The sequence below is a fragment of the Mizuhopecten yessoensis genome, unplaced genomic scaffold, assembly GCF_002113885.1.
Source record: "Mizuhopecten yessoensis strain PY_sf001 unplaced genomic scaffold, ASM211388v2 scaffold11173, whole genome shotgun sequence".
In the NCBI taxonomy this organism is placed as follows: Eukaryota; Metazoa; Mollusca; class Bivalvia; order Pectinida; family Pectinidae; genus Mizuhopecten; species Mizuhopecten yessoensis.
In genome coordinates this window covers 885,626-911,338 of record NW_018408916.1, presented here as the reverse complement: position 1 = coordinate 911,338, position 25,713 = coordinate 885,626, and the positions used below count along the sequence as shown (strand labels likewise).

Genomic DNA, 25,713 nt, shown 5'->3' with positions numbered 1-25,713 from the left:
TTGTACATGTATGATGTTCGGATTGTATGTTGTACATGTATGATGTTGGGGCTGTATGTTGTGCATGTATGATGTTCGGACTGTATGTGCATGTATAATGTTCCGAATATATGTACATGTATGATGTTCGGATTGTGTGTATATGTATGATGTTCGGATTGTATATTGTACATGTATGATGTTCGGATTGTATGTTGTACATGTATGATGTTTGGGCTGTATGTTGTGCATGTATGATGTTCGGACTGTATGTGCAAGTATGATGTTCCGAATGTATGTACATGTATGATGTTCGGTTTGTGTGTACAGATATGATGTTCGAATGGTATGTTGTAGATGTATGATGTTCGTTTTGTGTGTACATGTATGATGTTCGTTTTGTGTGTACATACATGATGTTCGGGTTGTATGTTGTACATGTATGATGTTCGGATTGAATGTTGTACATGTATGATGTTAGGATTGTATATTGTACATGTATGATGTTCGGATTGTGTGTATATATGTATGATGTTCGGATTGTATATTGTACATGTATGATGTTCGGATTGTATGTTGTACATGTATGATGTTCCGAATATATGTACAATGTTGTGCATGTATGATGTTCGGACTGTATGTGCATGTATGATGTTCCGAATATATGTACATGTATGTATTCGGACTGTATGTGCATGTATGATGTTTCGAATATATGTACATGTATGATGTTCGGTTTGTGTGTACATATATGATGTTCGGATTGTATGTTGTACATGTATGATGTTCCGAATATATGTACATGTATGATGTTTAGATTGTATGTACATGTGTGATGTTCGGACTGTATGTACATTTATGATGTTCGGACTGTATGTACGTGTATGATGTTCGGACTGTATGAACATTTATGATGTTCGGACTGTATGTTCGTGTATGATGTTCGGACTGCATGTACGTGTATGATGTTCGGCCTGTATACCCATGTATGATGTTCGGACTTTACGTACATGTATGATGTTCGGTCTGTATGTACGTGTATGATGTTCGCACTGTATGTACGTGTATGATGTTCGGGCTGTATGAACATGTATGATGGTCGGACTCTATACACATGTATGATGTTCGGACTGTTTGTACTTGTATGATGTTCGGCCTGTATACCCATGTATGATGTTCGGACTCTATGTACATTCATGATGTTCGGACTGTATGAACATGTATGATGTTCGGATTGTGTGTATATATGTATGATGTTCGGACTTTATGTACATGTATGATGTTCTGACTGTATGTACATGTATGATGTTCGGTTTGTATATTGTACATGTATGATGTTCGGACTGTATGTACATGTATGATGTTCGGACTGTATACACATGTATGATGTTCGGACTCTATGTACATTGATGATGTTCGGACTGTATGTACATTGATGATGTTCGGACTGTATGTACATTTATGATGTTCGGACTGTATGTACATGTATGCTATTTAGACGTTTAACGAATTATGCTAACATGTAGTCCGGTACTAGTTTGAGATGTACGTACCTAATTGTACTATCAAGTAATTTTGTATTTAAGCTAAAACCCAGTTTCGATTTTGCCGAAACTGTTTTGTGAATCAATCCAGAAGTAGCTAAGCAGGCAGTTTTAATTGTATGAGTAAAACGACAGCTCTGGTCAGATGAAAAAATATTCTAAAAAAACTTATACCAACTCCCGAATATACTATTAATACACACATGCAACAATGTTTAAAACAGTACACAATAATCGTTGTTGAGAATTCCGAGACAAGGGATCACGTGGCAACATGAAGAACAGTCTTCAAATATTCGCGTTTTAACTCTTTCCTGTTGCATTGTTCCTTTACCTTTGAGAAATCAAGAATCGCTTACCTCCCTTACCACAGACATCATCATTACGACACACATTCTACGATTAAATACTGGCTTGGTTGGTCTTTATTTTGTTTAACATCCTATTGACAGCAGACCATATACGGACGTGCCTCTACGTGTGTAATGTATGCGTGCTTGTGTGTGTTTGTGTGTGTGTGTGTGTGTGTGTGTGTGTGTTGTAGATAACAGGTTGGTGTTTTTGCCGCTTTGGTAAAAGTAAGGTTGGTTTGTTTGGTTGTGTTTTAACATCTACGTATCGGCAATTGTCATACGAAGACGGGTGTCCTGAGAGATACCCCCGATAACAAAGGTAGAGAAGGGAGAAAACAGATACACGCTTTAACTCTAAGCCTATTTATATTGGTAAATGTACACTATATACATGTTCATTTGAAGTAATGGGGGAGGACGTTCTACAATGTTAGACAAAATGTACAAACTTAAATATATATCATTGTTGTTCTGTTAAAGCGTAATTATATCAATGCTGGCTAATACTTTTGTAATTAGATCTATGTTGTTCATACATTGTTATTTTATCAATGTTGTTAAGTTACTAAGTAATGTTGACACTTTTTAAAGATATAACGTCATTAAATCGATGTTGGTCAGTTATAACGTAACTATTTCAATGATGTCCAGTAGCTAAATAATGATATCATTGTTGTTCAGATGTTACGTTAATATATAAATTAATGTTGTCCTGTAGTTTAGTAATTTTATCATTTTTTTTTAGTTTTATCTTACTGGTACCAGAGTATGTTCAGTAATGGTATGATTATTTTAATGTTGTCAAATATTTCATAAAAACAAACTATATCAGCGAGGTTTAGTCATCAACTTATTATTTTGATGTTGTCCAGTGCTAAAGTAAATGATATAATGTTGTTCATTTATAACGTACTTATAAAGTTACTGTTCAGACTTAAAGTAATTAAAACAGTGTTGTCCAGTACTTTAGTGCCGTTACGTAATCATATAACTTTTTTCAGTGATAATTTAAAAATAAACCATTCTAAAGATATAACGTAGCAATATCAGTGTTGTTTCGGTATAACGAAACAAGTTGTCCAGTGTTTAAGTAATTAAACATGTATATATGTTGTTTATATGTATACATGTTTAAGTAATTAAACATGTATATATGTTGTTTATATGTATACATGTTTAAGTAATTAAACATGTATATATGTTGTTTATATGTATACATGTTTAAGTAATTAAACATGTATATATGTTGTTTATATGTATACATGTTTAAGTAATTAAACATGTATATATGTTGTTTATATGTATACATGTTTAAGTAATTAAACATGTATATATGTTGTTTATATGTATACATGTTTAAGTAATTAAACATGTATATATGTTGTTTATATGTATACATGTTTAAGTAATTAAACATGTATATATGTTGTTTATATGTATACATGTTTAAGTAATTAAACATGTATATATGTTGTTTATATGTATACATGTTTAAGTAATTAAACATGTATATATGTTGTTTATATGTATACATGTTTAAGTAATTAAACATGTATATATGTTGTTTATATGTATACATGTTTAAGTAATTAAACATGTATATATGTTGTTTATATGTATACATGTTTAAGTAATTAAACATGTATATATGTTGTTTATATGTATACATGTTTAAGTAATTAAACATGTATATATGTTGTTTATATGTATACATGTTTAAGTAATTAAACATGTATATATGTTGTTTATATGTATACATGTTTAAGTAATTAAACATGTATATATGTTGTTTATATGTATACATGTTTAAGTAATTAAACATGTATATATGTTGTTTATATGTATACATGTTTAAGTAATTAAACATGTATATATGTTGTTTATATGTATACATGACCTTATTTTATCATTGCTGTAAAGGGATAACGTAAATATAAAGATGTTGTTCAGATACAATCTAAGACAATCATTTTTGTTCAGTTGTCATGCATTGAAAGAAAACAAATCAATATTAATGTAATGATTATATGTTACTCAGTCGTAAGTATTTATGTATATGTTGTTCTGATAAAACGTTATCATTTTTATGTTGTTCTGATAAAACGTTATTATAACAATGCTCAAGTTCTGATAAAGCATAATATTTCAATGTTGTTACTGTTTAAATATCGTTCTGGCATATCGTTATAATTTCAGTGTTGTTCTAATATAACGTAATTACATAATTGTTGTTCAGTCAGAGCTTAATTTAATCGATGTTGTTCAATTACAAGGTATAGAAGTCATATCAAGGATGTTTAAACAACGTTTTATCTATGCTGTCTTGGATTTGTTAAAACGCAGTTATATCAATACTGTTCAGACTTTACTAATGTTATTTATCTTGTTCAGCTATAAACTGATGATATCAATATTGTTTAGATATAACGCAATTATATCGATGTTGTTCAGCAACAAAGTGATAACATCAATGTTGTTCAGCAAGAAAACAATAACATCGATTTTGTTCAGCAACAAAGTAATTGCATAAATGTTGTTTAGCAAGAAAGTGATAACATCAATGTTGTTAAGCAACAAAGCGATAACATCAATGCTGTTAAGCAACAAAGAAATCACATCAATGTTGTTCAGCAACAAAGCGAGAACATTAATGTTGTTTAGCAACAAAATGATTACATCAATGTTGTTTAGCAACAAAGTGATTACATCAATGTTGTTTAGCAACAAAGAAATCACATCAATGTTGTTTAGCAACAAAGTGATTACATCAATGCTGTTTAGCAACAAAGCGATAACATCAATGTTGTTTAGCAACAAAGCGATAACATCAATTTTGTTTAGCAACAAAGCGATAACATCAATGTTGTTCAGCAACAAACTGAAAACATCAATGTTGTTCAGCTTTTATGCTAAATGTATTATATGAACGCTGTTCATTCAAATCTCAAGTATTCAGTCAAATAACAGTTGTTCACGTATTACGTTATCATATCGGTCTCGTTCAGCCATAACGTCAATACGTATATATCAAAATTTGTCAGCAATCAATTTATCATACACTGTACCAGCGTAATTCAGCCATAGCAGAACGACACCAATTTTGTTCAGTCATTACTTTCTGGCTATATCAATTTTTGTCAGTCATTTTTATGACATAAATGTTGTTCAGTTCTAATATACTAATTATCTCATTAATTTTCAGTAATAATTTCATTGTTTTATCAATTTTTTCTCTCACGTCTAATTACATAAATGGTGCTCAGTCATACAAATAATAATTATATCAATGTTTATTAATCGTACTTCACAAATTATATCCAGGATTTTTTCAGAAATAATGAACTGGTTACATCAATTCTTTTCAATCATATCTTTATAACGATTGTGTATAGATGGTGTGTATTCATGTAAATAATTACCATATAAATGATGTTCAGTCATCAAAATATAAATTACAACAATGTTGTTCCCTCCTAATATACTAATTATATCAATGTTACTCCCTCCTAATATACCAATTATATCAATGTTGTTTCCTCCTAATATACCAATTATATCAATGTTGTTTCCTCCTAATATACCAATTATATCAATGTTGCTCCCTCCTAATATACTAATTATATCAGTATTGCTCCCTCCTAATATACTAATTATATCAATGTTGCTCCCTCCTAATATACTAATTATATCAATGTTACTCCCTCCTAATATACCAATTATATCAATGTTGCTCCCTCCTAATATACTCATTATATCAATGTTGTTCCCTCCTAATATACCAATTATATCAATGTTGCTCCCTCCTAATATACTCATTATATCAATGTTGTTCCCTCCTAATATACCAATTATATCAATGTTGCTCCCTCCTAATATACTAATCATGTAAATGTCGCTCCCTCCTGATATACTATTTATATCATTGCTGGTCCCTCCTAATATACTAATTAAATCAATGTTGCTGCCTCCTAATATTCTAATTATATCAATGTTGCTCCCTCCTAATATACTAAATATATCAATGTTGTTCACTCTTAATACATTAATCATATCAATGTTGCTCCCTCCTAATATACAAATTATATCTATGTTGCTCCCTCCTAATATACTAATTATATCAATGTTGTTCCCTCCTAATACATTAATCATATCAATCTTGCTCCCTCCTAAAATACTAATTATATCTATGTTGCTCCCTCCTAATATACTAATTATATCAATGTTGCTCCCTCCTAATATTCTAATTATATCTATGTTGCTCCCTCCTAATAAACTAATTATATGAATGTTGCTCTCTCCTTATATACTAATTATATCAATGTTAATTTCCCCTAATATACTAATTATATCAATGTTGCTCCCTCCTAATATACTAATTATATCAATGTTGCTCCCTCCTAATATACTAATTATATCAATGTTGCTCCCTCCTAATATACTAATTATATCAATGTTGCTCCCTCCTAATATACTAATTATATCAATGTTGCTCCCTCCTAATATACTAATTATATCAATGTTGCTCCCTCCTAATATACTAATTATATCAATGTTGCTCCCTCCTAATATACTAATTATATCAATGTTGCTCCCTCCTAATATACTAATTATATCAATGTTGCTCCCTCCTAATATACTAATTATATCAATGTTGCTCCCTCCTAATATACTAATTATATCAATGTTGCTCCCTCCTAATATACTAATTATATCAATGTTGCTCCCTCCTAATATACTAATTATATCAATGTTGCTCCCTCCTAATATACTAATTATATCAATGTTGCTCCCTCCTAATATACTAATTATATCAATGTTGCTCCCTCCTAATATACTAATTATATCAATGTTGCTCCCTCCTAATATACTAATTATATCAATGTTGCTCCCTCCTAATATACTAATTATATTAGTATTGCTCCCTCCTAATATACTAATTATATCAATGTTGCTCCCTCCTAATATACTAGTCATATCAACGTTGCTCCCTCCTAATATACTAATTATATCAATGTTGCTCCCTCCTAATATACTAATTATATCAATGTTGCTCACTCCTAAAATACTAATTATATCAGTGTTGCTCCCTCCTGATATACTATTTGTATCAATGTTGCTCCTTCCTAATATACCAATTATATCAATGTTGCTCCCTCCTAATATACTTCAATGTTGCTCCCTCATAATATACTAATTATATTAGTATTGCTCCCTCCTAATATTCTAATCATATCAATGTTACTCCCCCCTAATATACTAATCATTTCAATGTTACTCCCTCCTAATATACCAATTATATTAATGTTGTCCCCTCCTAATATACCAATTATATCAATGTTGCTCACTCCTAAAATACTAATTATATCAGAGTTGCTCCCTCCTAATATATTAATTATAACAATGTTGCTCCCTCATAATATACTAATCATTTCAATGTTACTCCCTCCTAATATACTAATCATATCAATGTTGCTCCCTCCTAATATACTAATTAAATCAGTGTTGCTCCCTCCTAATATACTAATTATATCAGTGTTGCTCCCTCCTAATAAACCAAATATATCAATGTTACTCCCTCCTAATATACTAATCATATCAATGTTACTCCCTCCTAATATCCTAATTATATCAATGTTAATCCCCCCTAATATTCTAATCATATCAATGTTACTCCCTCCTAATATCCTAATTATATCAATGTTAATCCCCCCTAATATACTAATCATATCAATGTTACTCCCTCATAATATACTAATTATATCAATGTTAATCCCCCATAATATACTGTACTAATTATATCAATGTTGATCCCTCCTAATATAATAATCATATCAATGTTACTCCCTCCTAATATACTAATCATATCAATGTTGCTCCCTCCTTATATACTTGTTATATCAATGTTGATCCCTCCTAATATAATAATCATATCAATGTTACTCCCTCCTAATATACTAATTATATCAATGTTAATCCCCCCTAATATACTGTACTAATTATATCAATGTTGATCCCTCCTAATATACTAATCATATCAATGTTACTCCCTCCTAATATACTAAATATATCAATGTTAATCCCCCCTAATATACTGTACTAATTATATCAATGTTGCTCCCTCCTAATATACTTATTATATCAGTGTGGCTCCCTCCTAATATACTAATCATATCAATGTTGCTACCTCCTTATATACTTGTTATATCAATGTTTATCCCTCCTAATATAATAATCATATCAACGTTACTCCCTCCTAATATACTAATTATATCAATGTTGCTCCCTCCTTGCTCCCTCCTAATATACTAATCATATCAATGTTGCTCCCTCCTTATATACTTGTTATATCAATGTTGCTCGCTCCTAATATACTAATCATATCAATGTTGCTCCCTCCTAATATACTAATTATATCAATGTTGCTCCCTCCTAATATACCAATTATATCAATGTTACTCCCTCCTAATATACTAATCATATCAATGTTGCTCCCTCCTAATTTACTAATTATATCAATGTTATTCCCTCCTAATATACTAATCATATCAATGTTGCTCCCTCCTAATATCCTTATTATATCAATGTTGGTCCCTCCTAATATACAAATTATATCAATGTTGCTGCCTTCTATTATACTAATTTTATCAATGTTGCTCCATCCTATTATACTAATTATATCGTTGTTGCTCCCTCCTTATATTCTAATCATATCAATGTTGCTCCCTCCTAATATACTAATTATATCAATGTTGCTCCATCCTATTATACTAATTATATCATTGTTGCTCCCTCCTTATATACTAATCATATCAATGTTACCCCCTCCTAATATACCAATTATATCAATGTTGCTGCCTTCTAATATACTAATTTTATCAATGTTGCTCCCTCCTAATATACTAATTTAGTATTGCTACCTCCTAATATACTAATTGTATCAATGTTGCTCCCTCCTAATATATTAATGATATCAATGTTGCTCCCTCCTAATATACTAATCATATTTGCTCCCTCCTAATATACTAATTATATCAATGTTAATCCCCCTAATATACTAATCATATCATTGTTACTCCCTCCTAATATACTGTACTAATTATATCAATGTTGCTCCCTCCTAATATATTAATTGTATCAATGTTGCTCCCTCCTAATATCCTAATTATATCAATGTTGCTCCCTCCTAATATACCAATTATATCAATGTTGCTCCCTCCTAATATACCAATTATATCAATGTTACTCCCTCCTAATATACCAATTATATCCATGTTGCTCCCTCCTAATATACTAATTATATCAATGTTGCTCTTGATCCCTCCTAATATAATAATCATATCAATGTTACTCCCTCCTAATATACTTATTAATTGTATCAATGTTGCTCCCTCCTAATATCCTAATTATATCAATGTTGCTCCCTCCTAATATACCAATTATATCAATGTTACTCCCTCCTAATATACTGTTGCTCCCTCCTAATATACTTATTATATTAGTATTGCTCCCTCCTAATATACTAATTATATCAATCTTGCTCCCTCCTAATATACTAATTATATTAATGTTGCTCCCTCCTAATATACTAATTAATCAATGTTGCTCCCTCCTAATATACTAATCATATTTGCTCCCTCCTAATATACTAATTATATTAGAATTGCTCCCTCCTAATATACTAATTATATCAATCTTGCTCCCTCCTAATATACTAATTATATTAGTATTGTTACCTCCTAATATACTAATTGTATCAATGTTGCTCCCTCCTATATACTAATTATATTAGTATTGCTCCCTCCTCATATACTAATTATATCAATGTTGCTCCCTCCTAATATATTAATTGTATCAATGTTGCTCCCTCCTAATATCCTAATTATATCAATGTTGCTCCCTCCTAATATATTAATGATATCAATGTTGCTCCCTCCTAATATACTAATCATATCAATGTTTCTCCCTCCTAATATCCTAATTATATCAATGTTGCTCCCTCCTAATATATTAATTATATCAATGTTGCTCCCTCCTAATATACTAATCATATCAATGTTGCTCCCTCCTTATATACTAATTATATAAATGTTGCTCGCTCCTAATATACTAATTATATTAGTATTGCTACCTCCTAATATACTAATTGTATCAATGTTGCTCCCTCCTAATATACTAATTATATCAATGTTGCTCCCTCCTAATATACTTATTATATCAGTGTGGCTCCCTCCTAATATACTAATCATATCAATGTTGCTCCCTCCTAATATACTAATTGTATCAATGTTGCTCCTTCCTAATATACTAATTACATCAATGTTGCTCCCTCCTCTTTTACTGATCATATCAATGTTGCTCACTTCGAAAATACTAATTATATCAATGTTGCTCCCTCCTAATATACTAATGATATCAATGTTGCTCCCTCCTCATATACTAATCATATTAATGTTGCTCCCTCCTAATATACTAATCATATCAATGTTACTCCCTCCTAATATACTATTTGTATCAATGTTCCTCCCTCCTAATATACTAATTATATCAATGTTGCTCCCTCCTAATATACTAATTATATCAGTGTTGCTCCCTCCTAATATACTAATCATATCAATGTTGCTCCCTCCTAATATACTAATTATATCAATGTTGCTCCCTCCTAATATACTAATTATATCAATGTTGCTCCTTCCTATTTTACTGATCATATCAATGTTGCTCACTTCGAAAATACTAATTATATCAATGTTGCTCCCTCCTAATATACTAATCTTATCAATGTTGCTCCCTCCTAATATACTAATCATATTAATGTTGCTCCCTCCTAATATACTAATTATATCAATGTTGCTCCCTCCTTATATACTAATCATATCAATGTTGCTCCCTCCTAATATACTTATTATATCAATGTTGCTCCCTCTTAATATACTAATCATATCAATGTTACTCCCTCCTAATATACTAATCATATCAATGTTGCTCCCTCCTAATATACTAATTATATCAATGTTGCTCCCTCCTAATATACTAATCATATCAATGTTACCCCCTCCTAATATACCAATTATATCAATGTTGCTCCCTTCTAATATACTAATTTTATCAATGTTGCTCCCTCCTAATATACTAATTGTATCAATGTTGCTCCCTCCTAATATACTAATTATATCAATGTTGCTCCCTCCTAATATACTCATTATATCAATGTTGCTCCCACCTAATATATTAATTATATCAATGTTGCTCCCTCCTAATATACTAATCATATCAATGTTGCTCCCTCCCAATATACTTATTATATCAATGTTGTTCAGTCATCAAAACATAAATTATATCAATGTTGCTCCCTCCTAATATATTAATTATATAAATGTTGCTCCCTCCTAATATACTAATCATATCAATGTTGCTCCCTCCTAATATACTAATTATATAAATGTTGATCCCTCCTGATATACTAATTATATCAATGTTGCTCCCTTCTAATATACTTATTATCAATCAATGTCGTTCAGTCATCAAAATTAAATTATATCAATGTTGCTCCCTCCTAATATACTTATTATATCAGTGTGGCTCCCTCCTAATATACTAATTATATAAATGTTGATCCCTGCTGATATACTAATTATATCAATGTTGCTACCTCCTAATATACTAATTATATCAATGTTTCTCCCTCCTAATATACTAATTATATCAGTATTGCTCCCTCCTAATATACTAATTATAATAATGTTGCTCCCTCCTAATATATTAATGATATCAATGTTGCTCCCTCCTAATATACTAATCATATCAATGTTGTTTCCTCCTAATATGCTGATTATATCAATGTTGCTCCCTCCTAAGATACTAATTATATCAATGTTGTTTCCTCCTAATATCCTAATTATATCAATGTTGCTCCCTCCCAATATACTTATTATCAATCACTGTCGTTCAGTCATCAAAAATTAATTATATCAATGTTGCTCCCTCCCAATATACTTATTATCAATCACTGTCGTTCAGTCATCAAAATTTAATTATATCAATGTTGCTCCCTCCTAATATACTAACTATATCAATGTTGCTCCCTCCTAATATATTAATCAGATCAATGTTACTCCCTCCTAATATATCAATGTTGTTTCCTCCTAATATACTAATTATCTCAATGTTGCTCCCTCCTAATATACCAATTATATCAATGTTGCTCCCTCCTAAGATACTAATTATATCAATGTTGTTTCCTCCTAATATCCTAATTATATCAATGTTGTTTCCTCATCAATGTTGCTCCCTCCTAATATACAAATTATATCAATGTTGCTCCCTCCTAATATATTAATCATATCAATGTTACTGCCTCCTAATATACTAATTATATCAATGTTACTCCCTCCTAATATCCTAATTATATTAGTATTGCTCCCTCCTAATATACTAATTATATTAGTATTGCTCCCTCCTAATATACTAAATATATCAATGTTGCTCCCTTCTAATATACTAATTATATCAATGTTTCTCCCTCCTAATATACTAATTATATAAATGTTGATCCCTCCTAATATACTAATTGTATCAATGTTGCTCCCTCCTAATATCCTAATTATATCAATGTTGCTCCCTCCTAATATATTAATCATATCAACGTTACTCCCTCCTAATATACTAATTATATCAATGTTGCTCCCTCCTAATATACTAATTATAATAATGTTGCTCCCTCCTAATATATTAATCATATCAATGTTACTCCCTCCTAATATACTAATTATATCAATGTTGCTCCCTTCTAATATACTAATTATATCAATGTTGTTTCCTCCTAATATACTAATTATATCAATGTTGTTTCCTCCTAATATGCTGATTATATCAATGTTGCTCCCTCCTAATATACAAATTATATCAATGTTGCTCCCTCCTAATATAATAATTATATCAATGTTGCTCCCTCCTAATATACTAATTATATCAATGTTGCTCCCTCCTAATATACTAATTATATAAATGTTGATCCCTCCTGATATACTAATTAAATCAATGTTGCTCCCTTCTAATATACTTATTATCAATCAATGTCGTTCAGTCATCAAAATTAAATTATATCAATGTTGCTCCCCCCTAATATACTAATTATATCAATGTTGCTTCCTCCTAATATACTAATTATATCAATTTTTCTTCCTCCTAATATACTAATTATATCAATGTTGCTCCCTCCTAATATAATAACTATATCAATGTTGCTCCCTCCTAATATACCAATTATATCAATGTTACTCCCTCCTAATATACTAATTATATCAATTTTTCTTCCTCCTAATATACTAATTATATCAATGTTGCTCCCTCCTAAATCAATGTTGCTCCCTCCTAATATACTAACTATATCAATGTTGCTCCCTCCTAATATACTAATTATATCAATTTTTTCAGTAATAATGTACAGTAAAACCTCGTTATAATGCCACCATTTGTCGAGGAACATTATGGTGTTATGCAGGGGTTTGGCGATAAATTGAGGGACACATCAGAAAAGGATTTGTAAGAAAAAGAGAAATGGGGACGCTGAAATATGTTGGCGGTAAACGAGGTGGCAGATGGAGTGAGGGGCATTATTTCGAGGTTTTACTGTACTGGTTACGTCATTTCTTTTCAATCATATCTTATTACAAATGTATATAAATGTTGTTTCTTCATTAAAATACAAATTATATTCATGTTGTTTAGGCATATTTGTTTTTGGATTATGTAATGTTGTTCAGTCGTAATATATTGATTTGGTCTATGTTGTTTAATCTTAACATAATTATAGATATCTTCTTCAGTCATACATGTACACCGTAACTTTAATATCTTAAAGTTTTTGAGTAATGATTATATATGATCATGAGTTATATCAGTTGTTAAATCTTTAGATTTTACAGAAATACTTTTAAGTCATAAAATACAATTTCTAAGTCTATAAATATAATTCCTTAATGATATAATGATCAGGGCCCGTATTCATGAAGACGTTCTCATGCTTAAACATTGATTTTGTGCTCAAGCTTCATTCCTTGTTCTGGTTATCAATTCATAAACAAATCTTATTTTGCCAAATATTTGGAAAAACATTAAAGAGACATGAACCCGAATACTGTTTTCAATGTTTACATATGACATTTTGATCTTTTGACATGATTTAAGTGAGTAACAAGAAGGTCAGTTTTAGCACAAAATCCATGCTTGAGCATGAGGACGGTTTCATGAATACGGGCCCAGATCAAGGATGTTCAATCAAAACTTTATTATCGCAAATTTCTTCAGTCATATCATATAACCTTATACATAATTATGTTAAACATGTAATATCAATTTAGTTAAGTAAATACGTAATGACATCGATTTTTCAGTCAAAAAGGAATGTCATTATACGAAATCTTATTCAGTGCAATCCCGATCAATATATGTACTTGTTTACCTTGATTGATCTATAGTGTAACACCTGTGCCGTATTATCCGTTCTACTACGTATACTTTAGACTGTGTGCCGTGTATAAGATGGAAGACGCTCTGTAAAGAATCATGAAAAAACACCAACAGCTAAACCACGAACAGCGTTCGTTCAGTCTCCCCTTATCTTGCTCTCGCAATCTTCCTCGCATGGTACGATTATTAATTTGATGCTCAAAGATTAGGGGGAAAATAGGGAGAAAAAAAGACGTAGTTGCGTTGGGGCGTATGCATAACGTGGCTATGATCGACTCGAGTCAGAGGGAGCACGGCCCGAGGTCGCCACTTCGCCCTACATTACATATTGATATGTTTATATTATAAACCTCTCTGACTAGTGGCTCGCTCCGTTGATACATCACATTGCAGTTTCCCAGCAAGGCGAACATGTGCTCATGTGATTAGGGCAAGCACCTATTGGTGCATTATCGATCTGCAAGTCATAGCGAGGCTCGGTTGACCCTATTGAGAGAAAGGGAGCTTGGATAACCCCGGATGGCTCCCCGACGTGTGCTTTCTGATATGTGTAGGAATGCGGTGCTTTATCGTGGAGGGTATGGGGAATGCCGATATTAATGGAACTCGGTGTGTGTGGGAAATCTTTCCGCGTAGTTCACGCAGTACCGATCAACACGGAAACAGGTAAGACTACTAGTAATGTACTATATTGTAGGGGAATAGGGGAAGGGGAACACTGATTTGCAGTGACGGATCATCGGGGTTTCTGGGGCTCCAGGAGCACGGTAACAGCGATAAAGGGGCGGGTAACGCAACTGTACCGACAAAGGAAACAACATGGAAGGGGGGAGGGGTAATTATGTATGGTACGGAAGAAGGGATTTAGGTTTCAGAACGGGAGTTTAGGTAGGGAACGGGGATAGGGAAAGGCCAGTATCATCGGGGAACGGAGCAAATTGGTACAGGCGAAGGGGAGTAATGGCGATTATAAATGTATGGATCATAACTTGTTACGAGGGTAGATATTCCTTTCGAGACTGTGTGTCAGTATGTGTGTGTTGGGGTGGGAATGAGGGGTTGGGGGTGGGGTTGGGGTGTTGGATAACTAGAAGAGCTAAAATAAAACTTTTAAGTATATATTGTAATGTGTGTGTAAGGGGGAGGCGAATTAGAGATTGTGGGGTGTGACATATATATGTGTGGTGTGTTTACGGGTGTATTTTACGTGTACATGTGTAGAAGATGTGTGAGGTGTAGTTGGAGGGGGGNGGAGCGTATATTTTGTATCATATAGATTTTGGTGTTTAAGGCTACATAGGGTGGTCGTCTTGGGAGACATTGGTTTGTAAAGTTAATTTAGACAAGCCTTTATTACCAATCTGTTTGTTATGGTACTCGATTGAGATCTTTGCATTTTCTCTTTCTATCCACCATTGACATATACAAGAGTCTCTAGAGAGGTAAGGGAGAGAGATCATCCGATATCCAATTATCGGGTACATGCATTGTACCTGTAGACCAATTTCATCTGGTATGTACTTTGTTAGCCATACATTTCTGATGGGTGTCAAGCATTGTTAGCTTAATTCGGTATTAACGAATAATTTTAAACTCATTTTTACCTAAACAATACTCATCCATAAATTAATTTACAATCCAAAACCATGTATGTTTAAATTCCAATTTTAATACATACTTATCAAAATAGCCGAAATCTACCACTTTATTGGTGTTTTGCCAAGCTTATTCATTATTTCCAACGACCCGAAACTGTAGATAACCTTATTAGATTTTCAGTACTAAAGTACATGTATGTTTTCAATCCATTAAGATGGCAATACTTTTACAACATGACAAAGAAAAAATGTTATACTCTATTATCGGTTTCTTTGCTTATATAAATCTCCAAATTTTACTAAAATTCTTTATCTACCATTTGAAAGGAATTATTATGAATGAAATGTTTTTATCTGCATTACTCTCCGTCAATGAATTTTCACAAATCTTGTAATGCATGCTGTGTAATATCAGTGCTAGGGCAGGTGGCCATTTTGTACAGTGATTGATCACCTACAATGGCTTTTCAACTCTTATCATATATAAATGCAGTCTCGCTTATTTAAAGAATTGTGTTGTAGACCTGTTAATTGGTTTCATGTGACGCTAATACGCGAATTTCACGTTAAGAAAAGAAATAATTATTATTCATATTGATAGATATATTTAAACGTTTTAGATAATTCTGCACAGACGAGTTGAATTGCAAGTAATCCATCAAAATAAATTTTGCATAAGATTAATTATTTACACTATTTTGGGTTTACTATCTTAGTAGCGCTACAATACAAGCTCGTGAAAAACGTGATAGAGTAGATATGTAAACGTGTTGTATAGTGTATATATAGCCTCTGTACCACACACCACATGTGTTGTACACACACGCGTCTATCACTTGTAAATGGGAGCTGTCAGAGTAATGAGTTAAAAACGAAACTTCCTCAAGTATTCGACATAATTAAATCTCACACCCCTGGATGTGGTATATTGATCTATAATCATTTCACTGTAATTTAGCGCAGTGTGGTTTTCACCGAGAGCTATGTAGTCCTTTTCGATCTTGGGGCTTAGCAACTCGAAGAGTATATGTGTTTTATACATCTTGAGCTAATCAAGTAATTTTATTACAAATTTATAACAGGTACCTACCACTCTAGATGATTTGGTTAAGTGTCTTTATTACTAAAGCTAATTAAGGTCATTTAAGGACGTGCCTCCATGTGTGTAATGCATGCTTGTATGTGTGTACGTGTGCTGGAGGCGGTATATTGGGTGTATTTGTCTCCCTGTGATAGTGCGGATCTGATGGCGACTTTAGAGTGCTACATGTTCCTTACTGAAGGACCATGCAGAAAGCGCCAAGCACAGTATTCCTCCCGGTCACATTATACTTAAAATAGTCTAACCAATTGTTGTGATAACCCTTAATATTGAACGTTAAACAGGGAATAACAACTATCATTTTAAGGACTTTGGTATATCCCGTCCTGTGGATATAACCCGTTTCCTCCCCAACTTTGGCGAATGTTCAACACTGAGGCAAAATGTGAGTTATTCCCAAGTAAGGCGCTTGGAAACAAAAACGTTTATAGGGATTAGCGAGAAAATATAAAGATCCCAAAGAAAGCAGTTGATGCAGACGATTTCGTTTGTTCGAGTTTGTGTCCCCTAGTGCAAGGCAATCCCAAAAGACCTCTTACAACTTATAGTGAGTAACAGCAGGGGTTTTATCAACCCCTTGCACGAGTTTTATGGTGTTTGAAAGTTGTCATTTTTATCATGAAGATGCGGAATATCCTCCGAAATAATATATTTCTGGTAAAAAAAGTATTATTTCAATAAAATATTCTTCATTTCTCCAACAAGTATGAACATTTGAGAAAGAAAGTTTCAAGATTGCTTTCATTTCAGACCTACAGACTTGAATGTTAATTTTCTATTTCGCTAAGTAAGTCATACGTGGAATTTAACGTTATGTTTGCCTATCAGAATGTTTTCACATTTCAGTGAGGTATTTTCGTGTAAGTATCTGTGACATCATTACAAATCTCGTTTCAAGTTGGCACAGATGGGATAAATAATCGAAGATCTTTCAAAAGCTGTTTTCAAATTTCTTCATACGTTACAAAAAAAGTAGACGAACATGACCTGAATACATGGTTGAATTAGTTCGGTCCTAGTGATATGTGCTATTACACATGGTTGAATAGCGTAAGCGGTTTTGAAAGGTCCGAAATGACTCCAACGTTTAATCTTCCACTTCAAATGATGGTAGATGGTTGATCGCAACCAACCTGTTTAAGTGTTTATCAAACTGAATAATTATGCAACCAATTCAATCTTTGACTGTACTTCAGGTATTTTTCAGTCAGACAACATAATTTGCTGTAATATGCATGATACATGCAGTTCGATTTATTTGAAGTTCATTAGCATATAAGTATTCTATGCGTAGGGGTAAAAACCGTGTTTCTCTTTAATCATGGTGTAATTTGCAAACCCAAAACATGTGTTTGGTATTAACATTCCACAATGAAATAACTTTAAACAAAAGTGAATAGTGTTGAATACAGGAAGCGTCTGTGTTGATTCACAGAGGCCATCAATTTAATCATAGTTATCTCAAATACTAACAGGCGTACTAGATAAAGGTTAAACTATTAAAGTACGACTATAGAGTTTCAAAAGGTTTTATTTTGATAAGTTTTATTTTTAAAGTTAATTAAGTTGAAGTTTAATTTGGTTTAAGTATTGTTTTGAAGTTATCTGACTTTAGTTTTGAGCCTGGTTTAGCTTAATTTGGTTAAGTTTAGTTTAAGTTAAATTTAGTTTTGAGTTTAGATCAGCTAAGTGGGTTTTTTAGCTAGTTTAGTTACTGTTTAATTTGATTTTAGTTTAGATTAAGTTAAGTTTTGTTTTGAGTTTAGCCTAGCTAAGTTTGTTTAGTATAGTTTTTAGCTTAGCTAGCTTAGATAAGACCATATACTGAGTTTAGTTTAGTTTAGTTCATACTTTAGATTGACTTAGTACTAGTTTAGTTTCGTTTCGTTAATTCTTACATATAATTCATGCCGTGAGCCCTATATACCAGCATAATTACCTGAATGCAAAAGTTGAAGGTCTTCACCGATTCTCAGTTATTCATGTTTTCCTCAGCGCATTGCATTAAATGCTTGTAAAAATGCTAACCAATGTATACCTGTATGACCGAATGGCCATTATAATTATTATTTCTTTATTTCCTCCAAATTGAAGAGTTACAAAAATATACAGTGTAGTCAAAATACAAATCAAATATTATTAATTGATTCTTACATGCACATAAATACATCAGTTAACTACAGAGATGAAGAGAGAAGTTAATGAAACTTGAATTAGTTTAGTAAATACAGAAAGAACAGCAAATCATACAAAATAATTAGAATGCCTGGGAATCCTGAGGTTTCCAAGGGTTGGGGAAAGCCCTACCAACAAGGTCTTCTCAGGCTTACCCACACATAAACACACACAAAATAAGAGAAAAAAAAATAGTAATTAGGTAGACATTGCTATTGTACGTACGTTTGTACGTGTTATATCATTATTAACGCTGATACAACAGCAACATTTTGTCAATAAAAATAGCATTATGCAGTATAAAGGTTACATAATCAGTTGAGCTTAATATGTGGGGAAGGCTACCCCCTAGTAATACATGAATTAAATCATAATCAGACAAAGAGGATAATAACACGCCAAGTTCTATATCAAAAGCCGTACTTATAAGAGGTAGCGTACCGTATCTGAATTACTTTTGCCAGGTTACAAAATGTGCGGTATTTATAAGATGAAGGCGAGGTTATTAGTTAACAAAACTGTGTGATCCCCCCACTTCCCTCATCGGACTTCAACAAGACAACCACTGTTTAAGAGAGGTTTAGATTGAGGGTAGGGGTGGGTGGGATCGATCCAAGCTAAAATTTACTTTCAGGTAGCCCTTAATTTCAACAATATTCATGTGAACAATATGATGACGTCACTTCATTAGAACGTCCGGTAGTCTAAGATATTCGAAAATCTGTTCATTGATTTTATTAGTGAAAGTACGATAGTGAAAACATCATATATTTATACGTTACGCCAATGTACACTGTCTATCTGCTGGCTTGAAGATAGCCATAACAAAGTTCCAAGTAGGCATGCGCAAACAAACATTTCTGTACCTCGTTATCTGTATCTGTAGATTGAGATACACCTGCTGTGGTGTTTACTACGCGTCTTGAATCCCCAGAAGTCGAAGTGTTAAACGTGCACAGGTTTGTCGAAGGGTTAACGACTGTGATGGATTCAGGGATAAACGCTTCAGTGCTGTAAAACATGAACCTCCTTCCCAAAAGAATTCCACGAAATTGGTAATATCTTATTCTTTTCCAATTATCTACAGCCAATTTTTCCCCCCACAATCCGAAGACTTTATTTCCGATTTTTTAAAATAAACTTGCTACTCTGTCATTCTGTAAAAAATAACCATTAATCACAAATTTAATAAGTAAGTTAGAATGCATGGATTCGAAAAATGTCCAGTTAATTGTTTGGATGTATTTTCAAATGCAGTCAATTAAAAAAGGGGGAGATAATTCAAACAAAATTTCACAGTTATACTGTGAAAAGTAAGGAATTTCTTTAATGTTTAATCCAGGGGTAAAATATTTGAAATTTAGCAAGAACATTTGCCCATGGATTAAGACTTCTCTGCTCACTGGAGTGAGTTCTCTTTTTCTCACGTTATTTTTCCTATCGTGTCAAATTGATGACTTTACCAAAGCAACATTCCACAAACTGATGACGCAATTGTGACGTTTTTAGAATAGGAGCGCCCGTGAACTGTCTTTCCTTAGGTAGGTACACTGTAAAGACAGCGTTATCGTTTCCTCAACAGAACTGGACATACATCTGCGAAGTCTGGTTGAACATCTTATCAATTTTATACTGCTTTACAATTAGGCCTATCGAACATAAAATATTGATACAACAGCTGATGCTACCCATTTCGAAAATTTCCATGCACTATTTAAGATTACAAATGTGTTTATGCCAGAGGAACGAATTGAATGTACGCAAAGAGAGAGGAGACTGCATAACGCATTAAGGTAATGTATCCTTAAGGTTGTATGCTACCTTATACATTATAATTGGGTTTTTTTGGCCCAAAATGACTCGCATTGTTGCTGGGCCATGAAGCAATACAAATAATTGTTATTTTCGTTAGAGTTATCACCCTTGTAAAGTAATTCAGAATTCTATCTACATTTTATAGTGTTCATTACAGTGTACTTTTCAAATTTGTCATTGTGCTATCAAGAGAGGAAGAAAATACACAATATATTCTCATAAAAAAAATAAAAATACTTTTCGTTCGAAACATTCTCAGTTTTAAAAGATGCATGTTCGTGTAAGCTAGCCAGCATACATCCTTAAGATGTCATTACGTCGGCCATTGTTGTCTCGTCGACGTCAGCATTGATGCCTACTGCTGATTTGTGTGTAGAATACTTTGTTTCATATGTATAGTTTTTTGCGCTCCCCTGTATACAGTGCTGGGTCGTGAGTAGACAATGAATGTGGAACAAATCAATAACGAGCCAGCCCCTGTTGTGTGATAAACTGAGTGTCGGTGAGGTATAACACGGAGATAGGTTTGTCTGACTCAACGAGGTCGTTGTAAATTGATCAATGCCACCCCCTCAACCCCGAACTTCTTTAGTATGTATGTATCGTTATACATAGGAAACAGGAAAGAGAATAGTGTGCTTCCACCGGGGATCGAACCCTCGATCTCCAGGTTCCTAGTCGGACGCTCTACCACTGAGCTAAATGGATATTCCCTCTCACTCGAAGATAGAAGGCGACCGTAATCCTATGTACAATTCAAATCTGCCATACTAATCCCTCTTTTTTAAATGTGTTCGACCTTGAACACCACAACCTAGGTTCTAACTCCCTGTCACCACAGGGAGGGTCAATGACACCATTTGTAACAGGAACGAGAATAGCTGTGCCTCCACCGGGAATTGAACCCTTGATCTCCAGGTTCCTGGCCGGACGCTCTACCACTGATCTAAAGGAAATACCATGTTGCTCGAAGCTAGAAGGCGACCGTAATCCTATGTACAATTACAATCTGCCACACACGTAACTGTGAGTTCACGTATTCTTACGTACTACATGTATACATATCTACATGTGCGCACATCTCGATTTATAAACGTGTATACATGTATACACGATATACGTGCACCTCGACCATGTGTCTTTACAAAATGTTTTTGCCTATCATAAGGAAAAAAATTATCATATTTATGCCTACATATGCATCTTATTATATTTTCACCAGCGAAATATCAGGAAGTGCCCATGTAATAAGCAGTAAAGATATATGAAATGTTTTATTTACACACGTGAAGACATCGCTTTTGATATTGTCCAATAAGAACACTACTTGCTATATGCAATGCGTAGATTTTCAGTTTCAAATTCAGACGAAGCGACCGCAGAACAAACAATTGTTTTGGTACACCTTTGCAACATACAGTATGGTGTTTATATAACCACATAATTGATATCTTTTTTTTTGTTTTAAAACTTACCAAATAATAGCAGCAAACGGCAGACGTCATCAGAACCGGGCGTACAATATTCCCCTACTTATTCAGACACTTTTTGTGATGCAGCGATGTTTGGGTCGTGTACGCCAATGTTACGCAAGTTGGTGCTCGGTGACAGTACAGGAATATTGGGTCGTACATTTGTAATTTACCTATCGAATTGTGTTTTCATGAGTCAATATTATCAGTTTTTTTCTGGCGTTTTGCGTCTTAACAACTTAGATGCTATTTAGACGGTGTCCACTGATGATGGCGCCATTCATTGGCCCTTTAACCATTAGGAAACGTTTATCAAATCGGGCAACAACTATAGTCGTTAATAAATTGTACCTGTTTTTTTTATTCACAATAGATATGAAACAACATATGCTTTGAATGCAAGACCTTAAACTTTGGTCCTAAATAGGGGGGAACAAGAGAACCCGGAAAAACACGTGGTCGCTGGTAGCTGATCTCTTATCTCTTCACGTAAGATCGTGGAATGAGTAAGAGGCGAGGACGCTAACCACTGCGCCACCTGGTCACGTTTTATGCTACAGTTAGTTCTATATCATTGTGAATCTTTTTGCAATTGTGATAGTGTAATGAACGGTTGCATTGATCATTTTATGGTATAATTTCTATGCTTCAGTTGAGAATAACTGTTACTTTCATGTAACTGTCTCCATTGTCAGTCAATTTGACGTAAATAACCTTTTGGATAGCGAACAAGACTGACCGCCTGTGCGGAGTTTCTCCTCTAATGACTTATTTATCTAAATAACAATTCCTGTTTTGTGTGTAATTTCTAATCGATCATTCAATGTGATTGACCTCCTTGATGGACATTTTAGTGTGCTTGACCTCCCCTGACGAATCCTACGCTAATTGTCCATGCGTTCCCCTGGCACTGTTTGGTTTGCAAATGAATACGTGACTATAGTCGGAACCGTCTAAACATTTATCACAGGCCAACAAGCTTCTTCTGCGATCGACCGTTATCACACGCGCACTCCTAGAGACGCCGTAAAGACATCATCTGATTGCCGCGCTATTTGCTTAACCTGAACATAAAAAAATAAGGCCTCCTACAGTACCAGCCCATGTAAAGAACGAGTATTGAACCTCACAAACGAACAAAGCGAGAACTGAACCTCAACAATGTACAGAGCGAGTACAGAATATCAACAGTGTACAGAGCGAGTATTGAACCTTATCAATGTACAGAGCGAGTATTGAACCTTATCAATGTACAGAGCGAGTATTAAACCTCACCAATGTACAGAGCGAATATTGAACCTTACCAATGCACAGAGCGAGTATTGAACCTTATCAATGTTCAGAGCGAGTATTGAACCTCACTAAAGCACAGAGCGAGTATTTCCCCTTACCAATGTAAAGATCGAGTATTGAACCTTACCAATGTAAAGAGCGAGTATTGAACCTCACCAATGTACAGAGCGAATATTGAATATTACCAATGTACAGATCGAGTATTGATCCTTACCAATGTACAGAGCGAGTATTGAACCTTACCAATGTAAAGAGCGAGTATTTAACCTCACCAATGTACAGAGCGAGCTTTGAACCTTACCAATGTACAGAGCGAGTATTGAACCTTACCAACCAACAGATCGAGTATTAAACCTTACCAATGTACAGAGCCAGTATTGAACCTTTTCTATGCACAGATCGAGTATTGACCCTCACCAATGTTCAGATCGAGAATTTAACCTCACCAATGAACAGAGCGAGCATTGAACCTTACCAATGGACAGAGCGAGTGTTGAACCTTATCAATATACAGAGCGAGTATTGAACCACACCAACGTACAGACCGAGTATTGAACCTCACCAATGTACAGAGCGAATCTTGAATCTTACCAATGTACAGATCGAGTACTGAACCTTACCAATGTACAGAGCGAGTATTGAACCTTATCAATGTTCAGAGCGAGTATTGAACCTCCCTAAAGCACAGAGCGAGTATTTCCCCTTACCAATGTAAAGATCGAGTATTGAACCTTACCAATGTACAGACTGAGTATTGAACAATACTAATGTACAGAGCGAGTATTAAACCTCACCAATGTACAGAGCGAATCTTGAATCTTACCAATGTACAGATCGAGTATTGAACCTTCCCAATGTACAGAGCGAGTATTGAACCTTACCAATATACAGAGCGAGTATTGAACCTTACCAATGTACAGAGCGAGTATTGAACCTTATCAATATACAGAGCGAGTATTGAACCTTACCAAACAACAGATCGAGTATTAAACCTTACCAATGTACAGAGCGAGTATTGAACCTTTTCTATGCACTGATCGAGTATTGAACCTCACCAATGTTCAGATCGAGTATTTAACCTCACCAATGTACAGAGCGAGCATTGAACCTTACCAATATACAGAGCGAGTATTGAACCTCACCAACGTACAGACCGAGTATTGAACCTCACCAATGTACAGATCGAGTATTGAACCTTATCAATATACAGAGCAAATATTGAACCTTACCAATGTACATGTCGATTATTGAACCTCACCAACGTACCGAGCGAGTAGTGAACCTTATCTATGTACTGATCTAGTACAGAATATTACCAATATACATATCGAGTATTGAACCTTACCAATGTACAGATTGAGTATTGAACAATATTAATTTACAGAGCGAGTATTAAACCTAACCAATGTACAGATCGAGTATTGAACCTTACCAATGTACTGAGCGAGTATTGAACCTAACAAATGTATAGAGCGAGTATTGAACCTCACCAATGTACAGATCGATTACTGAATCTTACCAATGTACAAAGCGAGTATTGAACTTTACCAATGTACAGAGTGATTGTTGAACCTTACCAATGTACAGATCGAGTATTGAATCTTACCAATGTATTGAGCGAGTATTCCACCTAACAAATGTATAGAGCGAGTATTGAACCTCACCAATGAACAGAGCGAATATTGAACCTTACCAATATACAGAGCAAGTATTGAACCTCACCAACGTACAGACCGAGTGTTGAACCTTACCAATGTACAGATCGAGTATTGAATCTTACCAATGTATTGAGCGAGTATTCCACCTAACAAATGTATAGAGCGAGTATTGAACCTAACCAATGTACAGATCGATTATTGAATCTTACCAATGTACAAAGCGAGTATTGAACTTTTCCAATGTACAGAGTGATTA

The 25,713-nt window shown here is 33.7% G+C and overlaps 1 protein-coding gene across 1 annotated transcript in view; it reads left to right on the top strand.

Annotated features, from left to right (window-relative positions):
* The first annotated feature begins 14,680 nt into the window (after positions 1-14,680).
* The window catches only part of LOC110467479 (neuronal acetylcholine receptor subunit alpha-10-like), a 65,083-nt gene continuing 54,050 nt past the window's right edge, over positions 14,681-25,713 (top strand). Inside the window, exon 1 of the mRNA XM_021524683.1 lies at positions 14,681-15,010. The gene's annotated coding sequence lies outside the window, so the exon portion shown is untranslated. The remainder of the gene's footprint in view (positions 15,011-25,713) is intronic.